The 7695-nt window shown below is 49.7% G+C and overlaps 1 pseudogene; it reads right to left on the reverse strand.

Moving 5' to 3' along the window:
- Window positions 1-2234: 2234 nt before the first annotated feature.
- Window positions 2235-6718, reverse strand: LOC147005981 (uncharacterized; annotated as a pseudogene).
- Between the last annotated feature and the right edge of the window lie 977 nt (window positions 6719-7695).

Below are 7695 nucleotides of genomic sequence, written 5' to 3' on the forward strand. Positions count from 1 at the left end.
TGAAGTGTATTTAAATTTTAAATTGATAAATATTTGGCTCTAATATTCAGTAAAATTCAGTATTTTAAGGTCCTGTTCAAGAAGTAAAGATGGTGGACATATTTGGGGGTGCATGCTTAATTAAAGGTAGTGGAGTATATCTTCAAATGCATAAAGTGGGGGGCTGGAGAGATGACTCAGTGTTTAGAGCATGGCTGCTCTTTTAGTGGACCCAGGGTTGATTCCCAGCACCCACATGGAAAAGCACAGCCACACTAGTTCTGGGGGGGTCTGATGCCCTCTTCTAGTCTCCAAGGACAGCGGATGGTCTCCAGTGCAGATACATGGAGCACAGACATACAGGACACAACCACATCAAATAAAGAAGTAAGTTAAGTAAGTAAACAAGTAAGTAAATGAACTTTTTGAAAAAGTGTCAAATGGCAGCAGGAACATTTTGGGGACATAAAGGTAGCAAACAGTAAGCCTCTGGATGTGCACAGCTTTTGTAAAAGATTTAGTTGGAAAAAATAGTGCAGGACGCTAGGAAGGTCCATTTTTATAAGAATTTGACTCAGCCGGTCGTGGTGGCACACGCCTTTAATCCCAGCACTTGGGAGGCACAGGCAGACAGATTTCTGAGTTTGAGGCCAGCCTGGTCTACAAAGTGAGTTCCAGGACAGCCAGGGCTACACAGAGAAACCCTGTCTCGGGGGGTGGGGGGGGTGGGGGGGGTAAGAATTTGATTCAGCTAACAATTCCGTGAGATGCCACCTCAGGCTGGTTGCTTCTTTCTCCATGGCATTGTCTTACTTCAAAATGAAGGATGGGGTTTGGACTAGAGTCCAGAAAGCATAGCAGACCTTGACACTAATTGTAATTAGAAAAGAAGAAAGGACACCCCTCCCCCATAGTCGCTCCCCTCCCACCCTGCCTCCCCTCCACCCCCCCAGCCTGGTGGAATTTGCAGCTCACCTGTTGTAAGCCAGGCCGAGGCCTACATGAACAGGGTATTTTTGGAAGGCAGGCTGGGGCTGAAAGAGACTTAGACTTCGAGAAAAGATAATGAAGCCAAGACAAATTTTTCTGATCAAGGCCTGCGAGTTTTCTAAGAGAGTGTGCTTATAAGGGGCCCATTCCCCTACCCCCACCCCCTAGTCCATTCTTGGTGCCTGGAGCCATTCTGTCAGCACTTGGTCGCCAGGCTGGTTGCTTATTCAGGAATGGCTCAGGAAAACAGGTTCAGCCTCTTGGCAGGTAGCAGAATCTCAGGGCAGTTGACACTTCAAAAGAAGCCAGCCAAGTCGGAAAGCTGCACCGCAGGTGGGCCCACCTCAGTGGCGACAAGATCTTTGCCAGCCTGCTTCAGGCTGGGGGAGGCTACACTCACCTAGACAGGACTGTTTTCTGAATGGAGAGCCAGCCTGTTATCATTTGAATGGATGTTTTAAAGACTAGGAGTTCAGGTGATTCCTCATTTCTTCAGAATGCAACATAAAATAACACTTTCCTGCAAGGCAAAGGCATTCACCCCAAGAATTCTAGCTCTTAGGGGTGACAGAAGGAGCAAGAGTTTAATGCCTGGACACAGATTCCATCTCAAAGAGACAAAAAAGAAAGGGAGGGAGGGAGGAGATGGGAGGGAAGAAAAAAAAAAGAAATAGAAAGTATATATATGGACTGGAGAGATGGCTCAGTGGTTAAGAGCATTGACTGCTCTTCTAAAGGCCCTGAGTTCAATTCCCAGCAACCACGTGGTGGTTCACAACCTCTTCTGGTGTGTCTGGGAAACAGCTGCAGTGTACTCATATAGATAATATAAATCTTTAAAAAAACAACAATCAAAAACAAACAAACAAACAAACAAGAAAGTATATCTACCACACCATTTAACAGAAATTAACTTTCTGAAGTGGGGTGTCTCATAGGATGGTCTTGAACTCTTGGGCTCAAGCAATCCCCAGCAGCTTTTCTGTGTGCTAAGTCAGGCTGGCCTAGAAGGGGCAGGAGACCTGCTTCCAACCTTCAAGTACTGGGATTAATTACCAGCCTGAGGACAGCGTACCCAGTTTGATTAGTTAGTGAAAGCTTTAATTAAGTTAAAAGAGGAGCCTGCTTTGGGATGTTTGGGTCAATCACTGTCCAGGCGGTTGCCTTGTTGTCAGCCTCGCAGAGGCAGCAGAATGGACTGAATAAAGGTCCTTCCCACTTCTCAAACCCTAAGCAACCCTTTCTCCTGACAGATTATCAAACTGTGGGTGAGGAACGGTTCCAGTCTGTGGAGAAACAAATCATTCTTTCATCCCCGTGACCTTACAGATGAACCCTTCCATCAGGTGTGCCGGGTGTAGGTGCTGGGGGCTGGATATGGGAGCAGTAAAGATGACAAAGTAGTTTATCACGAATACTGTCAAACATGGGCTTTTCTAGGCTGCTCTCTCGGCCTTTATTTAGTGTCTATACAAGTCAACCAGCCATTTGAACGTCCCAACTTCAGCAAGAAAGATAAAATTCCTCCAAGTCTCTTCCTTCATCACACAGCCCGAAGGAACTGATGGATGGGCTCATTTGCATCTCCTTCCAGGTAGTTGTCGTCCATGCTTGGCCTCTGCATAGGCAGTCAGCTCTAGGCTCGGGGCGGGACCAGGTCGCCCATCCCGGCCTCCGGGTCGCCGCCCGCAAGCTCCCAGAGCTCACGGGTGACGCGACTCCCGCGCTTCCTGCTCCGCGGCGGAGCCTCCTCCGCGCCGTGACGTGCCAAGCTGTGACCAAATATGTCCCTTTCCCCTCCCTCGCCGGCCCCATCGCCGCAGGCCGCCCCGAGCCTCGGGGCTGCCACTTGGACGTCCGCCTGCCCGAGTGTCGCGGGCCAGACCCCTGCGCAGCGTCTTCGGCGCGATGCCCTTCAGGAAAGGTAGCGTGTCTCGGGGTCCCGTGTATTGAGACCCTGGTCCCTTCGGGGGTTCCTCCTTGCCTCCTCCTGCCCTGCACTGGCCACCCTGCCGCGCGTTACGCCCCTTCGCTCTGCCCTCCAGCCTTTGCACAGTCCCCGGCAGCCTAGTAGTGTCCGCGGCTACACCACGTGGATGCGGGAACCCCGGCTGGGCTGGGAGGCGGGGAGCGCAGCGCTAGTCGCCGTACTTCTAGCGAACCCCAGGATCCTATTGCCTCCCAGCCCCGGGATGCAGAGGGAATGCTGAGCCGAGGATCTTGGTGTTTCTTTCTGGGGAAACTTGTGCCATTCTGATGTCGGGACCTAGGCAGACTGAGGCGGCCAGGACGGAGACTGCAGAGGGGAGGAGGCCGTGTTGCGGGTGTCAGCAGATCTTATGCTAGCTCTGCCTCCGCATTGTCACCCTGGGGAAGTCATTTTTACTTCGCACTTTTCAGTTTCCTGCTCAGCAAAATGGGCACAGGAAGAGAGCTGGCTGTGGGAGGACCGGCAGGGTGTTGAAAGAAGCAAACTGGTGCTCCTCTGAGGTCTGCCTGGCAGGACCACACGCAGTACCCGTTTTAGGCTTTGCAGGCTCTGCCCACGGCCACTGCTCTTCTAAGGTCATTCAACTTGGCTCTCCGCCCTGCAGGCCAGTAGATTCCCATGGCTCCCCGCGGGGGGTCACCAGAGTATTTGGTCCCATTTTACAGGAAAGGTTATGGAGGACCCACCCAGGTGACTGCTTAGAGCTGCTTAGAGCTGGGTTGGACTCCATGCCGTGATGCTCAGACCAAAGCCTTGGAATGAGTGGTAGCCGCAGAAGCGGAGAGTGGCTGGGGAACTTTCAAACCTGGACTATCTGACGTGTGCACTTTTGTTTGTGTTAAGAGGAGCATTATGAAAGACCCAAGGCTCAGCAGGGCTCGATGGCTGGCATGTGCCTGTAACCCCAGTGCTTCAGCAGATGGGGGAAGAGATGGAGGCGGGAAGATCAGAAGTTTAAAGCCTTCTAAACTACAGAGCAAGTGGGAGGCCCCTGGGACTACTTAAGACCTTGCTCAAGACAAACGAGCTGCCTAAGGCTCTCCCTCGGGGCCTACGGATTATGGGTAGACAGAAAGAAAGCATGACTCTCCAGGTACTGGGCCGACAGAGCGTGGCTCTCCCAGCTGCCTCCACCCACCGTTGTTGACGAGCTTCAATTCTTTCATAATTCAGGTTGAATGGGCAGGTTATTTCTGTGGTTGCTGGGAGGCTAGAGTGGCCTTTGTCCCTCACTAGCACGGAGTGCTAAGGTACCAGTCCCAGCTCTGGGCTGTGAAGAGGACTTGGCTGACACTCCAATGCTGGAGATATGGAAATAGGGGGTGGGGGGAGGGCATCGGTCATAGAGCAGGGCTGAGCAAGACTGTTAGCTTCTCTCAGCTGGTGATGGGTAAGCCCACAGCCACTGTCCTCAGGGTCTCTGTTGACCCATGCATACTGTGGCCACTTTCTCCCTGGATTGTCTTTCTTGAGGGTGTCAGAGGCCTTATCTCATCTCACTAACTGTGCATAGTGAAGAGTCATTGATCCATTGATCACCTAGTCTCCCTGTCCCTCCCCCTCCCCTCCCCCAACCTCTCTCCCCCCTCCCTTTCCATCAACTTCTCCCTCCCCTTCTTTACCCTCCCCCCTCTCCCTTTCCTCCTTCCTTCCCTCTTCCTCTCCCCCTTCTTCTCCCTCTCCTATTTATGACCTTGCAGTCTCTGGTGGGCAAATTGAAGGAAGGCAAAGATGTCTGTCAGTCATCCCAGTGTTTAGGGGATGACTTTACTAATTAAGGTCTGAAATAATTAGGCTGTTCAATTAATTTTTCTTGTGGGTGGGGGTGGGGGTGGGGGTGGGGGTGGGGACTGAGTCTCCTTCTATAGTCCTGGCTGTTCAGGGACTCAATATGTAGACCAGGCTGGCAAACTCACAGAGATCTACTTGCTTCTGCCTCCCAAATGCTGGGATTAAAGGTGTGTGCCACCACACCTGAATCTCAATTATTTTTGAATAAGATTTTGCCTCATTGCTTGCTGTGGTGACACATTCTCATTATGCTAGGTAGATGCAGGATGTTCAGGAGTTCAAAACTTTTTTTTCTTTTCTTTTTTTGAGACAGGGTTTCTCTATATAGCCCTGGCGGTTGTAGACCAGGCTGGCCTCAAACTCAGAAATCTGCCTGCCTCTGCCTCCCAAGTGCTGGGATTAAAGGCGTGTGCCACCACTGCCCAGCTAGGAATTCAGATTTTTAAACATAGGATAGAATATAGTTCAAGCTGGCCTCACACTGGATACACACTGGAAACTGGCCTTGAACTCCTAATCTCCCCAAGTCCGGGATTGCAGGCATGCGCCTTTATTTTATTTTAAAAAGAGAGCTAACTGGTTTCGTTATTAGATGATAAAGATTATGTTTGCCAACCAAGTTAGGCTCTACTTTTGCTCCTTGTTTTAATCTGAAGAAGGTCTTTACCCATTGAGCCATCTCACTGCTGCTGAGTTGTAAACTCTTAGCAGTAACTCAGCAAGTAGGAATTGCTGGGACCTGCGGTGTGGTTTGTGTAGGTGTCCTGATTAACCATGCTCTGAAACTGCCTGCAGGTGACATTGTCAGTTATGAAAGGGACACTCTATCCCATCCCAACCCTGGGCACAGGTAGAAGAAGCATATGTAGATCTATAAATTTATTATTTTTGAGCCATTTGAACATATTAAGTGTTCAGAGTATAATTAAAAATAATAGGAAAGGCAGGGTGGTGGTGGCACATGTCTTTGATCTCAGCACTTGGGAGACAGAGATGGGTAGATCACTACATGCTCTAGGCTAGCCTGCTCTAGAGAGTAAGTTCCAGAAAAGCCAAGGATACACAGAGAAACCCTGTCTCCAAAAACTAAAAACAAACAACAACAACAAACAACTCAACAACAAGAACACCACCACCAACAAAAACATCATTTCTGTTTTCCACCCCAGACCAAGTGCAATCAAGTAGAGGAGCCTTCTTCAGTGAGCCAGGCAGAGGAGGCTTTCTTAGTGAACCAAAGGTCAGAAGGGATGCTTGCTAAGCCCATCCTTTGATATGGCTCTATGTCTTTATATTTAATTATTATTATTGTGTGCTCATGAGTGTAAGTGCAATGAAGATCAGAGGACCACTGTGGGGTTGGTTCTCCTGCTGTGGCTTCCAGGTATTTAGCTCAGGCATTCAGCTCAAGTTTGTGTGGTAAGAGCCTTTGGCTATTGAGCCTCCACAGCCCTCTTTCTATGTCTTGACAACCACTCAAAAGGCCTGGGACCAGCCCTGTCAGGGGCTTAGAAGAAACCTGTCTCAGGCAAGCTGAGAAGAGAAGAGTGAATCTGCCAGAGTAAAAAGCCTTTTCTGGAAGATTGTGTAAGATACAGGAAAACCCCAGTGGTCAGTGAGAATGCTGTGTATTCTTAGGCCCAAGATGCTGAGGGCCAGAGTAGCTGTCTGACTGAAGCCCTGACCTCTCGTGGAGGATGCAGGCAGCAGGCAGCAGCCGGGCTTCAGGAAGGACGCTGTGAGACCCTGTTTGCCTTTCTGCTCTCATAGCATTGGCAGCTCTGGAGCCAGGAGCCTGATGGTACTGTCCACACAGGTCAACCTGCCAGGCTACACTGCAAGGTACATTGCCCTGGGATGGACAGTGGGTTTGTTGGGACCACAGATATCAACCTTAGGTGCCTCACCCGCAGGGAGCACCCAGTAACATCTCCTGAACTTCACTAGGGCAAAGTTGAGCAACTGCATGCCAAGTCATACATTCATCTTTGAAACAGTGTACCAACACTTTCCAGATAGATATGGGGTTCCCTCCCCGGAGCTCACCTCCTATGTTATCCAACAAGTGCCAAGACTGGAAGGTCAGAGGTTGGCATGGGGCGGTGAATCTGACTCTGCTGGTAGGGTTCATGCAGAGCATATACTAGGCGCCGGGTCCAATCTCAGCCCTGTATAAACCCTGTGGGGTGGTACACACCTATAATCCCAGCACTGGGGAGGTGGAAGCATCATACAAGATCAGCCTTGCCTACATAACAAGTTCAAGTCCTACCTGAGACTGTACTGGAGGAGGGGGAGGGGAAGAGGAAGGGGGGAGGAGGGGGAGGAGGAGGAGGAGGACTGGGAACCAAATTAATGTATGGTAAGACATGTTTATAATCCCAGTACTCAGGAGGCTGAGGCTGGCAAATCTGTGAACTCAAGGCCAACCTGGTTACATAGTAAGACCTTGTCTCATGAAATCAAAACCTTGTGCATGGTGGTGCAGTCCTACAATTCTGACCCTTGGGAGGCAAAAGCAGGATTTCAGTGAGTTTGAGGCCAGCCTCGATTACATGAGACCCTGTCTCAAAACAAACAACCAAACAACCTAGCAACACTCTTCTATTTTTCTCTACTCTCTTTAATACTAACTCTAGTTTAAAAACAAACAAACCCTAAAACCAAAAAACCCCAAAACAAACAAACACACACACAAACAAACAAAAAAACAAATAGAAGTCGTAACAGAGAGGTAGTTTTGAGATTTTGGTTTTTAAGAATAAACGCCTCCCCCCACCCTCTCCTCACCCTTGTTAAAGAAACTAGACTGTAGATGAAGGGAGATGTGTCTGACCAGCTGTGATGGATGAAGTCACAGCCTCTCTCTGAGTTTGGTGTTGTGGTGATAATAAGGGACCTCCCACCTTTCTGACGCAGACCCCCGTGGTGTGACATTTTATAAT

This window comes from Mus caroli, unplaced genomic scaffold (genome assembly GCF_978045245.1).
Source record: "Mus caroli unplaced genomic scaffold, Mus_caroli_1 scaffold_2, whole genome shotgun sequence".
Classification (NCBI taxonomy): Eukaryota; Metazoa; Chordata; class Mammalia; order Rodentia; family Muridae; genus Mus; species Mus caroli.